This window comes from Cebus imitator, unplaced genomic scaffold (genome assembly GCF_001604975.1).
Source record: "Cebus imitator isolate Cc_AM_T3 unplaced genomic scaffold, Cebus_imitator-1.0 Scaffold311, whole genome shotgun sequence".
Taxonomy (NCBI): Eukaryota; Metazoa; Chordata; class Mammalia; order Primates; family Cebidae; genus Cebus; species Cebus imitator.
The window spans coordinates 23212-37524 of NW_016107626.1; the positions used below are offsets into that span (position 1 = coordinate 23212).

A 14313-nucleotide genomic window follows, 5' to 3' on the forward strand; every position below is an offset into this window, starting at 1 on the left:
TCCCACGCACTGGTCATCCCCACATGGGCAACTTTCCCTTTAGCTTGGTTGTCTGGCTGCCTCCTTCTATTCCACTTACATGCCACCTCCTCCAGGAAGACCCCCCTGTATCTCCCTGCTAAGCCCCTGCAGTTCACTTGGCCAGGGTCTGTCTCAGGCATAGGCTTTAAGCTCCATGAGGACAGGTTCGTGTCCATATTGCCCTCCCCTGTGTACCTGGGCCCAGATGAGGATCTGGCATGCGGTAGGTGGGCATTCGTCTTGTGGACTGTCTACTGGGAGGCGAGGCATGGGTGGTGACTTGCCACAGGGAGCTGGTGATGGTGCTAGGGACCCCTCTTTTCTTCCTCTTCCCCTAGTCTTTCTAGGACTGTCCAGAAGGAAGCTGGTTCTTGGGAAAACTGAGGAGGGGGTCCTCATTCCCGTCCCCGTCCCAGCCTTGGACTCAGCATTGTAGCAGGGCCAGGTGTGTCTTTCCACCCGGCTGGACTGCAGGCCCCGGCGTCTCAGTCCAGTGTGAAAGAGCAGGACACAGATGGCTGCATTCGAAAGCAGGTGCAAATGCCTGGCGCATGAGCACATTTTCTTTTTGAGGGGGTGGCATCAGCCCAAATTCACCTCTAATTACAAGAACATCTTGCCTTTTGAGAAAGTGAAGAATTTCAGGGGAGTGTAGGGAGACATTTCAGGCAGGCAGGCTCTCCTTCTGCCAGGAGCCCATTCTGGGTTTCGTCAGCTTGTGGAAACCACTACCAACAGCCAGGGAGGCAGGGCCAGCAGAGCCTCAGGCCCCGGACATCTCTGCCAGGCTGCCCCAGCTGGCCAGGGAGTCTCTTGACGCTGGCCTTCATTTTGGAGGAGGCTTGGGTCTTCCCTAGCAGCATGTCCTGTGGTGTAGACATGAGGAGCATGCAGCGGCTTCTAGGACACCCCACTATGCCCTGCCTGCAGCCCCACTCAAACCCAGTACCCACCCCCTCCATCTCGCCCACTGCACATCTGTGGCTCCAGCCAAAGCCCCAGGTACCTCCTGGACACCGACTCTGCCCTCAGTGTGTGTGCTGCCCACCCACCTTCCCCACCTTCCTCATGTCGCCCCCTGTAAGGGCTCTCCTCTCTCACTGGAGTTGTCACAGCTGCCTGGACTGGGAGCTTCTGCTCACCCATCACAGGTGTGGTCATGTCACACACACACACAGCACAAGTTCACATGCTACAAGTGTACACACGTACGATGTTATGCACACTCACACACAAATACATTGCACACAGATGCTGCTCACGGGTGCACACACTCCACATGCTCCCCCACACCCCTTCAGCCCAGAATGTCCCCCCCATGTGCTTGGAGGGGCCCTATCTCTGTGTCCTTCCTAGGGCCCACAGGGGACCCACCCTCTCTGACCTCACCTGCTCTCCTCTTCCCCTGGCTTGCACGTGGTAGATCAGGGCATCAGGCATGCGGGTGTTGGGGGGCAGGTTGCAATTTCACAGCCCTGTTTTTTCTATTTCTGTAGCACTGATCTCTCCCAGAAGGCATGATGCCTCCATTTCTCTGTTTAGAGTTTGCCCGCACCATGCCAAGCTCATGAGTGCTGGGTCACAACTGTTTATATCACACACACACACACAAAATAAATGTTTCTTTTTAAAACTTTTAGATTTACAGAAAAGTTGAAAAGCTAGTGCCAAGCTCCTGTGTCCCCAACACCCAGGTTCTATCACTTATATTGCCACGTGATTTGTCACCAAACGAACAATATTGCCTGAACCCTGTGCGGTGGGCAGATGTCCCTGGCTCCTCCCTAATGCCCTCTCTGTGCTCCGTGACCCCACCCTGAAGCCCACATGACATTTCATCATCGAATCTCCCGAGGCTCCTCCAGGCTCAGCTGAGCTCTCAGCTTTTCCTTGTTTTTGATAACTGACCATTCTGAGAAGTGCTAGTCGGGTCATTTTGTAGATTGTCCCACAATTTGGGCGATCTGATGTTTGGTTCATGGTGACATTGGGATGATGGGTTTGGGGGAGGAAGACCACATGAAGTACCCCTCATCCTGTGGCATCCAGGGTATGTATTAGGCACAGGATGATTCCTGAGGATGCAGGCCTCCATCACCTGGCTGAGGCATAGCTGCCCAGGGTTCTCCACAGGGAAGCCCCATCTCCCACCTTCAATAGGTACTCTTTGGAAGCAAGTCACTAAGCACTGTGCACACTTCAGGGGTGGGGAGCTATGCTCTGTCTCCTAAAGAGGGGAGTATCTACCAGAATTATTTGGAATTATTCTGTGCAAGAGATTTGTCTCTTCCACCTACTTATTTAATGATGTCTATCAGTCTGGACTCGTGGATATGCCATGCATTGGGTCACAGTCCAGTACTGCCTTGCTAGTCCCATGTCCCAGCTGCGGCCCTTGGGAGCTCTTTCTGTCAGCTCCTATGTCCCTGGAACCTGCAGCCATTACTGGGGCACTTCCTTCCTGACACCATATGATGCTCCGGGTTTTTTTTTTGTTTTTTTTTTTTGAGACAAGTTCTGTCACCCAGGCTGGAGTGCAATGGTGCGATCTCAGCTCACTGCAATCTCTGCCTCCCCAGGTTCAAGCAATTCTCATGCCTCAGCCTCCCAAGTAGCCGGGACGACAGGCGTGCACTACCACATCCAGGTAACTTTTGTATTTTTAGTAGAGATGGGGGTCTCACCATGTTGGCCAGGCTGGTCTCGAACTCCTGGCTTCAAGTGAGGCACCCGTCTCAAGCCTCTCAAAGTGCTGGGATTACAGGCATGAGTCACCACCATGCTTGGCCAGAATAAGCTATTTTCAGCAAGAGCCTGGTTCGTTTGATTGGAGAATGGCACTACTGTTAAGGCCTGGTGGTGTCATGCTTCAAGGTCCTCTCAGAGCTCCTGGGGAGAGCTAGGAAATAGACGTGTATATACTAACCCTCTGCACACCTATGGAGAGAATTCTTGCTTCTTCCATCGACACTGTATTAAGCTACACATCCTCACATCACCAGGACCCTTGGAAAGTCACAAACTTTCTCTATGTCAATCTTCCTGGGACAGCAGTTTAGATCAGTTTACAGAGAGCAACCAGCCATGTGGCAAAGGTATCTATCTTCTTTTGGCGCTGGTGGTGGTGGCTCCTAGCATCTAGCTTGGGAAATCTGCTGAACACCCCACAATCCCCAGGACGGCCCCCACCAGAGCTGGAACCAGACCCGAAGATCAGCAGTGCTGGGGTGAAGGCCTGGGGTGTACAGGGGTGGTAGGAGGGAAGCCCGGGAGAGCCCCTGCCGCTCCCCTGACCACGTCATGTCCTGCTGGTGGTCTTTCTCTTCCCTCCAGAAGCAAGCTCCATGCAGAAAGGGCTCTTCCCTCTTTCTGTGGCTGCCGTGTTCCACCCCCATGTGGCTGGGCCCTCGGCAGGGCTCGGTGTCTAATGATCCCATGGTGAAAGGGGAGCTGGAATGGGGCTGAAGCCACCAGAAGGTCAGCCTTGGAAGGGAATTACAGTGGGTTTTCCCGAAAGAGGGGTGAGTGGCAGGCAGGGTGACAGAAGGGAGGCCCGACCCTGCAGCAAGGCTGGGGGCAGTGAGGGCTGCAGGGCCTGAGGGCGGGGCTTCATCTCCCCTTCCTGGGCACCCATGAACTGTGTTGTGGCATAGCCCAGGCATGGGGAGTGCTCAGAAGAAAGGGCTGAAGTCCTGGCCTTAGCAGAACAAGCAGGGGGCACCCACACCCCCGCCCTGCCCTGAGCTGTGCCCCAAGGCCTGCACCTCTGGGGTGGGCACCTGCGTGAGCGAAGTCCTCTCTGCTCTCTTCCTAACTTTTCCCAGCACCTCATTCTCCCTTTTACCTCACCTCTCTCACCTTTTACCCCATTCTCCCAAGGTCTTTTCTGTCTGGTCAGCTGCAGGGCCTGGCTGGTATAACTCAAGGGACTTAGGCTGGGGGCAAAGGGGCTGCTGGTTTCCTGGCCTGCTGTCTCCCAGAGAGCCTGAATCCTGGCACCTCTGCTGACAGCACCCAGCAAGGAGCCAGGATGTGCCCCACAGCCTCTGCAGAGAGGGCCCTGGGGAAGCTCCCCTCTGGCCCCCTTTCCCCTGCCTGAGAGAGGACACAGCTAGTGGAAGGACTCAAGTATGGACTTCAGGGGTCCCTCAGCCCCCAGAATTTTCAACTCTGAGTGGCGTTCTTGCAGTGGGGGAAGCGCCACTACTCCTATGGGTCCAGACTTCATTTTGGAAACTCTGCTGGCTCTAGCAGGAAGGAGGCTCACCCTTGCTTCTGTGCTCAGGACAACTGTGGGGACACTTTGCACCCCAAGTCCTCCTAGCCATGCCCAGTGTCTCCCACCAAGCCTTGTCCACACAAGGAGGGTCAGGCCACCCTGCCTGTCACACCCCCGTTTTCTTGTCTTTTCATCTTTTTGCTCTGTCCATCCACCTATCCATTGGTCCATCCAGCAAGAACCTGAGACCTGCTCTGTCCTGAGTGTGTGAGAAAGTCCTACCCTTTGTGGTCTAGTCTGGTGAGGGAGGCAGGCGCCAGGAAGGTGAGCCCACAACTCCCCGTTGTTCTGATGCCATGAGGCAGGGCCATCTGCAGTGAGAGCAATCACAGTGGGGACAACTGGTTCCACGAAGGAGTCGGGGAATGGCCATGTTTCCAGCACGACCCCCAGGCAGCCACCATGGGTCAGAAGCAACCCAAGACTGTCAGACACTGCACTTGCTTCGAGGACTCTAGCAGGCAGAGCTGGGCTCTATTTAGAATAAATAAAAGAGCAAACATCCACCACTCTTTCTACACAAGTTTATTAGGTACCTGCTGGGTGCCACATGTGTGGAAACGAACTGGGCAACAGAACAAACCACAAGGCAGCTATGGCCTTGCCCTGGAGCTCCTGGCCTAGCAGGGGTGTGCAACAGATGAGCCCCCCAGCAGAAGCCCCAGGCCCTGCACGCTGTGAGGTGGGGGAAGGAGGGGAGGCCTTCCCAAGGAGGCGGCAGTGAGGGTGGAAGGAGCCTCAGGAAGGGGAACAGGGATGGGGGGGTGGCACTGCATCCTGTAGGTGCTTGCTGCTGAGGCTGGGGGGTGAGTGAAGATCCCAGCAGTGGGGACCCATGGGAGACTGGCAGAGGAGTGGCACAGCGAGGTTACCACTCCCCGGCCACCCCAGGGGACCCGGCAGGTGACATGACAGGCCCCTCTTGCATCTACTGCCCTCTCCACTCCCGGCATGGCTGTGGGTGTGGTGTTCTCCAGAGCCCTTCGGGAGAGCCTCCACCCAACCCTCTGAATCAGGCACAACAGGATTGAGGGGGGGCCCTCCGGAAGGGTCCTTTCTCTCACCTTCCACTCGAAGTTGGACCCAATTTCACAATGTTACTCAGGATCTCCCCTCCTGCACCCTCCCAGCCCTGCCCCATCTCAGTGGCCTGTGGTGGACCCCAGACCCATGGACACGGGCCCTCTCTGCACAAGGGCTCACGCGGTACTCAGCCAAGGCCCTCTACCCAAACATGCACATCAAACTCGCCTCCCAGCCACTCCATCTCTGTCTCAGCTCCTAGGCGGCCTTGGCGGCAGGCTCAGGGCACCTTCAACAGTTCATCACAGCTCTGCCCTAGCCTCACGCGCTGCCGTCTGGCCTTGCCGTTCTTCTTCTGAAGGCTATTCTCTGCTGGCTCTGCTGGCTACCTTGATCTGAGTGGCAGGTCTGTGCTAATGATGTTTCATGTGGGGCCCCCGGAGAAGAGTCCATGAAACATTGCCTAATTCAAGTGCTGCCATGGTGAAGCACCCCTGCCTGGTTCTCAACAAACACAGCACATCAAAGAGGAGCTGGCAGCTCACTCCCCAGCAAAGCGGCAGGCCAGTTCCTCACAGTCAAGGAAAACCACTGGGAGAACTGCCCTGCTTCTGCTGAAGACCTGAGCTGCTTCTCCCGTGTCCTCCAATGCTGACGGGCCTCTAGCGTCAGCTTCATGTGGCTGATTCTGGATTTCTTTAGGAAGATGAGACTGGCTGATGAGAACTGTCAGTGTGAGTCGGTCTGGCCACTCTGCCTGGGAACATTCACAAAGAAGATATGAAATAGCTGGAAAGTTAGGAACCCAGCTAGGGCTGGAGGGGGAGGTCTTTGAGGATTACTCTTGAGTGCTGCCAGTGAAGGAACAATGGTCAGGCCTCAGACTGGCTCTCTCTAGGGACCTCCTCAGGAAGAGGAAGGCCGGAAATCTAACTGCAGAGCACATGTGGATAAACCTGTGGCTGACTGCATTCCATGGGATCGTCTCATATGCAGCAGTAAGAAGGGTCTGCTCCACCAATGCTCTGCCGCCTTTTTTTTTTTTAAATAGCAACTGGCTTGGAGTCTCCCATGTATTGTCTGAGGACATTTGGTGGTAATCAGCTACCAAAAGTCCTCCAATTTTAGGTGCCTGTGGGTGGTGCAGTCACCACCAAAAATGGATCGAGCCATTTCTAAAGAAGTCCAGTGGTGACTCCACAGTAGGCTCTGACTGGCAGGTGCATCTGAAGAGGGCCTGATAGGCCTTTATTCAAAACTAGACACGCCCAACTCCAGCTTGAATGGACATGTGCGGAAGATGTGATATGGAAACCTGCAGAGCAGCCGGGCCGGTGGACTCAGAGTCCTGTTCTTACCTCCACAAGGATCTTGTTTACCAAACACTCTGCTTATCAAACATTTCCTTCAGAGGGCAAAGTTTAACTCCCATCTAGAAGAGGCTGAAGTACCATGGTTTTCAAACCAGGAACATGGCACTAATGAGGCAGAGCTCTGGAGAGGCACAGCTGCAGAAGGCTCCAGGGACCCTTGGAAGTAGACAGGTTTGGGATAAAAAGAAAGAGAAAAACAGGGCAAAGGATTAATAACAGAAACAAAACCAGGTGCACATACTCACCCGTGGCGTGATCCCCCTCGGTCACACTTCAACTTGATGTCTTGCTTCCAACGCCCAGAACGGCCATCAGAGAAACTTACTTTTATGGGCAAATTTTAGGCTGTTGTTTATTGTTGATTTAAGAGAAAGGCAGTTATGGTTTTGAAAACGTGGCCCTTTTTCTGATGGGGAAGAGCAGATTTCAATGAAATGGGTGTGGAGTCCTAATCTCCAAGGCCTTTGTGTGTGATCTGAGACACGCCATCTTACCCAGATTCAACTTATTCAGGGCCCTCAAGAACAGAGTGCAAGAAGCCAGGCTTAGAGAAGCCTGTTTTGCAGTCCCCTGGTTGGCAGGAGGAAGGAGGCTGGGCTGTGGTGCTCCACGGACCCTGCAGGGCCAGGGCAAGGAACGGGAACCCAAGCAGAAACCAGGCAAGTGAGCCTGCGACCCAGCCCATCATGAAATGGTAGAGCAGGTGAACCCATCTACCTCTGGTCCCAACCTTTGTCACAGACAAAAAAACCCAGGCCCACACAGGTGACCACAACCTCAGTTGTGAGGTAGAACAGCTGAGACCCAACCTCAGGTCCAACAGGTGCTCAAGGCAAAGGGGTCCTCACATCCCCACCCCAGGTGACCCTCTCCGGGTGCCAAACGCTGGTCGGTATGATCACTGCAGCTATGCCATCCAGTGGAGAGGGATTTGGGCACTCTGTGCCCCACCAGAGCCCCTAGGTTCTCAATCACCAGAGTTCAGATGCCTGCTCCAGTGGGGGCACCAAAAATGGCAAAGAGATGCCTTCGTGGCGTTGCCACAGTGAGCGCCAGCCACTCATGCACCTGACCTGGTGTTTTTGTCATGGAACCGGAGATGCAGCCTTGGGCACTGACCACTGAACCACACAGATGGGGCTCATTTCCTCACCTATCAAGAAATAAAAACATGAAACCCACAAGGCCCTGCCTCCTGGCCTAGCTGCCAAGATGAGGCTGAGCTGAGTCCTCCAGAAGTACCAGGTCGACGAGGGGAGGGAGGCACCAGAGGCCAAATCTCCAGAGCCACACACAGCACCTAGATACCCACCACAGGAAGCTCTCCAAGGGTGCCCCATCCAAGGTCTAGGGAAGAGCTCTGACTACAGGCTGAGTCCCAAAGGGCCAAGGAAGATTCCAGAAGCACCAGCAAGCCTCCTCTACACTGTCAAGCAAGAGGCCTCAGAGAAAGGCAGCCTCTCCCAGATGGACCCTATATTAGTTTGTTTTCACACTGCTGGTAAAAACATACCTGAAACTGGGCAATTTACAAAAGAAAGAGGTTTAATTGGACTTAAAGTTCCATGTGGCTGGTGGGGTGGCTCACAGCCATGGTGGAACGCAAGGAGGAGCAAGTCACATCTTACATGGATAGCAGCAGGCAAAGAGAGAGAGCTTGTGCAGGCAAACTCCTGTTTTTTCAAACCATCAGATCTCGTGAGATTCACTTTCATGAGAATAGCACAAGAAAAAGCCCCTCCCATACTTTAATCACCTCCCACTGGGTTCCTCCCACGACACGTGCGAATTTTGAGAGTTACAATTCCAGGTGAGATCTGGGTGGGGACACAGAGCCAAACTATATTAGACCCCCTTCAGTGAACAGAACCCAGCTACCCAATGTGGGGCAGCTCAGCTCAGTTCCTGCTCTCCCTGCCCTCCTCTTGCCACAAGAATTCCATCTTCTAGTTGGGGAGACCTTCAGGCTGGCAGGGCCCTGCTCAGAGGCCTCAGGGCTTCCCACTGCACTTGGAATCAGACCTCGGTGCCACAGCCATGGGCTGCCCTGCAGTCTCCTCAGCCACCCACCTCCTTCCCTGGCCCCTGCTCACTTCCTGCAGCCAGACTGGTTTCCTGCTTCCCTATAGCTCATGGCCCGCTCTTTCCCACCTCAGGGGCTTTCCACAGGCTGTCCCCTCTGTCCAGTGTGCTCTTTCCCCAGCTCCTGTGACTTGGTGGGCTCCTGACTCACTAGAGCATCATCTCGGACCCCTCCATCAGCCCCATCATTTTCCAGGTAGCATTTGAGGGCAGGAGTTTGAAAGGCGACCTCCGGAGCCTGACCAGCCACTGGAGTTCAAATCCAGACTCCGTGACTTTCCTGCTATGTGGCCTTGGGCAAGCTATTTGACCTGGGTGTGTCTCAGTTTCCCCATGAGGTTGCTATGAAGAGTATATAAATACATTCCTCTAACGCCTAGAACAGGGTAGGCACCACAAATCAGTTAAGAGAAAGGGATTCTCTGTGCCAAGAAGCCTAAGCATAGGGCAGGCCATGTGAGCACAGGTTAACCCTAGTGGTTCCTGGAAGCCCACAGGAAGAGACTTGCACTTCTTCAGAAGATGAGGGGATGTTCTAAGCCTTCATGTAGATGGCCCTGAAGGAATTAAGGCCTAGCTATGGTCACAACTACCATGGTCACAGCTACCATGGATTCTTCTCTGAGGCCTGGATGAGCAAGAGAAACTCTGAACCACCAAGGAAAATGAGGGAATTCTGAATACAAATAGGGATGAACACAGGGGTCTGAGGCCCACAAAAGCCCCAACAGAAACTCCCTTCCTCCCTTGAATCCCTTGTGCTGAAAAGCAAGGCCCAGGTTTAAGACCAGCCTGGGCTTCCTCCAGCTTTCCTAAGCATCCCCACCTCAACGAAAATGAGGGAGGCCCAGGGACACACAGATGTTATGTTGCTATGGTAACTGCCCTAGCCCTGTGGTAGGCTGTGCAGGTTACTAAGGGGCCTGCCAAGAGGAAAGCAGGCAGCCATGCTGGCTCCACAGCCCTGGCCCGGCCTCTGGTGGAAGCTCACTGCCCGCTTTCCTTTGCCGTCCCCTCCCCAGGCCTGGCCACTCAATGCTCATCCATCAGCCCAGGTCTCCCAGACCAGTGTCACAGCAAAGGCAAGAAGGCCCCACCCAGAATGCAGTTGCTGGGCCCCTGCCCAATTCTGATGATGACCCTTGTTTCTTATAATAATAGCTCCACTGTACTGCAGGGAGGGAGCAAGTGCCAATGCCTAGGGAGGCCAGGCCCCACTCAGAGATGAGTGACAGGCACAGGTGGTGGCAGGCACCGGGTGCATGTGCTGCTGGCCAACAGGGGGCAGCCGTCCCCTAGCTATGGTTGTCTACCAACATGAAGAGGCAGACCCCAGAAAACTAGAGGCTCCATGAGGCCAGGAGAAGTCAAATGGCCAAAGGTTTCTGTAAAATCTGCTCACACCTAACCATTGGCGGTTGTCATCATTCATCCTTAAAGGAACTCCTATGTGGCTGAAACCGTCTTTGGGTGGGAGCAGGCCTGGAGAGCAGCTTCCGGCTCCATTCCACGATGGTGGCTGGTCACCAATTAATTTTTACTATTAATAATAGCGGCGATCACCTTTCCGAGTGTCATGTGCTGCTTGCTCTTACTTAATCCTCTCCTGGCCCCTTCCCTGAAGTCAGGAAACTGCCTTGGCAGATATATCAGTCACCCAAAGGCCCCGGGGTGGAAATTGAGGTGCTGAGGTTAGTGCTCACATCTCTCTGATGCCAGAACGGGGCTCTAAACCACCGGCTCTGCTCCTACGTGTCCCCCTGAGCTAGGGCTGGGCTCTGACCTCTCCCCTCTGGCCCTGTCCTTGGTGCTTTCACACAGTTCTGCCTGCCCCTGGCCCCAGCACCTGCGTTCCTGCCCGCCATCCCTGGCGCCTGGCGCTCACTCATATGACCCTTCCTGCTACCTCTTCATAGGCACTCCACAGGCTGGCCTTCTTCCCAGGCCCTAATCCCACTCGGCTCTCCTGGCCATATCTAGCCACAGCGAGGCAGTGGCCTCCAAATCCCCCTGCCACTCCATCCTGCTGCCAACTGAGCTTCCATTTGGCCTGTGACATTTAAAACTCTCTGTCTAGCCTTGGCATATAGAACCCAATCCCCCCAGCTGTTTAAATACCACTGCCTCATTCGGCCCCCATGCCTGTGTATCCAATAAAAGCATAAACTGACCCTGAACACGGGACCACTCTATTCCAATCATGCCATTCGTAATTCAGCTCCTTTGTCAAATGGGTCATCAGTGCAAGCCAATTCCTGCCCCTACAAGAAGGCTGGCAAGGTTTGGGGGGCTTTGGAGCGGCAGGTCAAGGTGCGGCCATCGGTGTCCGCCTGTGACGGAAGCACATGCCTGGAGCATGGGGTGATGTCCGTCACAGCTGTCCTCTCCCTGTCTCCCGACCCCAGTGGGCCCCATGGCCTTGCTATTAATACAGTGCAAAGAGGCCCAGCAGCTGGCTGGGGCCAGGTCTTTCCACGTGGATGGGGACAACTGACATCACCCTGATGTGTGCTCTGCATGTTCCCAATGTACCTTCTGTCAGAGGGGCAGGGCTGCAGTCCCCTGGGGTACTGTCTGCTGAAAATATCCACTCTGCCTAGGCAATGGGGGAAATCACCAATCATCAACTCGGGAGTGGTGAAAGGGGTTCAAAAGATGGGTGGTCACTTTAGGACACTCCTAGTGCTCACAGGAGCAAGAGTCCGCTCCCCTAACCACGTCATCAGCCTACAGTAGCACAGAGGCCCCAGGCCAGAGGCTTCCTTTCTCATCACTGATGCGTGGGTCCAGCACAATGCCCAGCACAAACGCACAGTCAAGTACACATCTGTGCAATGAGGAACCCCCTCAAAGGGCCATACAGACACAGGAGTCTTCGTTTTCTAGACATGCTCTCTTTGGGGAGGAAGAAGTCACCTTGAACATATCCCCAAAGAACCCATAAAGAACAGAAGAACCCACTCTACTGTCCAAAACTGCCAGGGGTGAAACACTTTGATTTCTGGGATTTGCTGTGAAGCCTCCAGAACAAAAGGTGGAGGTGACAGAGGAAACCAGAGAAGCAGAAGCTGATGGGCAGCGCAGCTGCACTCCAGGGCTTGCTGGCCTCCTCTCTGCCTTGGTGTGCTTGAAAATTTCCAAAACAACAAGTTTAAAAATACACATGTGAAAAATTGTTCAACAAATATTTACTGAGGGCCTAATATGTGCTAAGAACTCTTCTGAGGTTTCTTAATTTGTATAGAGAGAAGAAGTGTGAGCAAAGTCCCACCACACTGGTCAGTGGTAGCTCAGCCTCAAAACAACCTCCTCTTGCCACAGCACAGCAGGTCCGCCATTCCCCAAATGCCCTGGGTTGGTTTCAGCTGTCCCATACCATTGACCCACGGCGGCACTCCAAATACATACTTTAAGCTTAGTATTTAAAAATACTGTCAGCAACCCCTGTGAACCTTTCAGCCCAACCCAAGAAAGAACACAGCCAGGAACTTCATCTACCAGAATGTCTTTCTCCTACTCCTGTGGTCTTCCCCGCCACAAAGAACCAAATGCAGAAGCTGAGTTTTATCACATGCTCGCTGTAAACATTTTATCATGTATGCATTACTTGGCTTTGCCTACTTTTGAACTTGATGGGAGCATTGTACTCTCTGGCATCCCATCAAGAACAGAGAGCACGACGGGAGAACAGACCCAGCTCCCCCGGCCCAATCTGCAGCAAAGCCAGAGTGAGAACAAAGGTGAGCGCATGGCTGCTGTCAGAGGTCTTCTGGCTAGAACGCCACTTCAGAGTGTGCCAGCAGGAAGTGAAAAGGGGCTGAGCTCACCTCACTGGGGTTTGAGGCAGCTCTACGGACTGCTTCTTGGCTGCATCTGCAAACATAAACATGTGAAGTGGGAGCAAATGTCATGGTAAAGGCAGATCGAGACAACTCCATCTGTTGACTTATTATTAGACGACAAATGTCATGGGAAGAAAATGTGCCCCAAGTAATTTAGCCCTGTTGAAACTCAACAGGCTTCCGCTGGTTGGAATGAGAACTCTTCCTACCACTCCTCAGCTGAGAGGCACCTGAGTAGACACTGGCAGCAAAACCTCATTAGTCCCCAAGGTGGGAAATCTTTGTGTCATATAAGACCACCTCTCTTACCATCTCCTAGAGTCCAGACAAACGTTTCTCAGGTCAGTGAAGAGGCTGGGTGGATGGGGGACAGGATCAAGGAGGTGGTCAGGGCCGCGCCCAGAGGGACATGGGCCACGCTGCCATTTTTCAGAGCATGCACTTGGCTTCATGTGTATTTTTAAAATACTTAACCAGAATCCAGGGACACTGGTAATCTTTAAATAGCAGTTGTATAATTTTCCTTTAACAACAAATGTATTTACATAAAGAAATAGCTGACCTAGAGAAAACTGTTAAGTGCAGTTTCAGTACAGGCATATGGCAAAAACTGTGAAGATGGTGTGAAAATGATTGAAGTCTGAGCAAAAATGAACTCGATATTCCTAAGGGACTATAATTTTTCTTCTAATTTCTAAGGTACTTTTGCACTTAGATGGTTTTAGGCTAGCAGCCCCCAGTCTGAATGGGCCTCTACTCTCTTCAAGGCCCAGAGCTGTGAGCATCCCAGACCTGCTAGAAGAGGCTGCATTGCTCCTGGCATGGGTGAGAAAGGAGCGTGGAAGCCCAGAGTCCTTGCTGCTGCTGCTGCTGCTGCAGAAAGCCACTGACAACTGGTGGCCACAGGCCTCGTGTCTCCCAATCAGCAGCCCCAGGAAAAGGTCTCTGAGAGTGTGTCATTTTCTTTTTCCTTAGCTTGCTCTTTTGCTTACCTTTAGACGATGACTTCAGCAAGAAAGGTGAGCAAATGTCACCTTCATGCAGATAGTTCACCCAACTGAATAAGTGCTCTCAATGGCAGAACTTTCAGCTCACTGAAGTCTATTTAAAAATAATGGGAGAAGGGATGTTACTTCTCTTTGAAAAGTGCTAACAATAATATAACATTAATACTAATTATGTTTATAGTTATGTTATTGAGCGTGTACAGTTTTTTGCAATGTTGTCCATACTACTATTAACAACATTGATGCTGTCATGATGGGAGGGCTGGGGGCCAGACAGCCTGCTCTGCGCCTGTCATCCCAGCATCCCCCTGGTTGGCACTGCCTTTCATGCTTAAAAATGTCCTGGCTGGATGACAAATTTTAGGGGAACCCTAGTTATACACCATGACCAATTCATCTATGCCCACAAGGAGTTGGGGGGTGAGGCCAAGGGGAACAGGGACCTGAATCTCAAAGGCTGGAGGAAGCATTCTTTAAATTGAGGCCCTTCCCTACTTAAACTGTCTAGATCCTGGATTAGAAGAGGAGATTTGGGTTTAAAATGATCAAATGATGAGGGGGAGAAAAAATGCCTTGTAATCAGTGCACCTTAAGAGTTCACCAATGGCGGTTTGAACATTTCCTTCCTTCCTTCCTTCCTTCCTTCCTTCCTTCCTTCCTTCCTTCCTTCCTTCCCTCCCTCCTTC

The 14313-nt window shown here is 53.0% G+C and overlaps 1 long non-coding RNA gene across 1 annotated transcript in view; it reads right to left on the reverse strand.

Annotated features, from left to right (window-relative positions):
- Positions 1-4816: 4816 nt before the first annotated feature.
- LOC108285921 overlaps positions 4817-14313 on the reverse strand; it is a 30609-nt gene continuing 21112 nt past the window's right edge. Inside the window, exon 2 of the long non-coding RNA XR_005196158.1 lies at positions 4817-6852. This is a non-coding gene — a long non-coding RNA (uncharacterized LOC108285921). The remainder of the gene's footprint in view (positions 6853-14313) is intronic.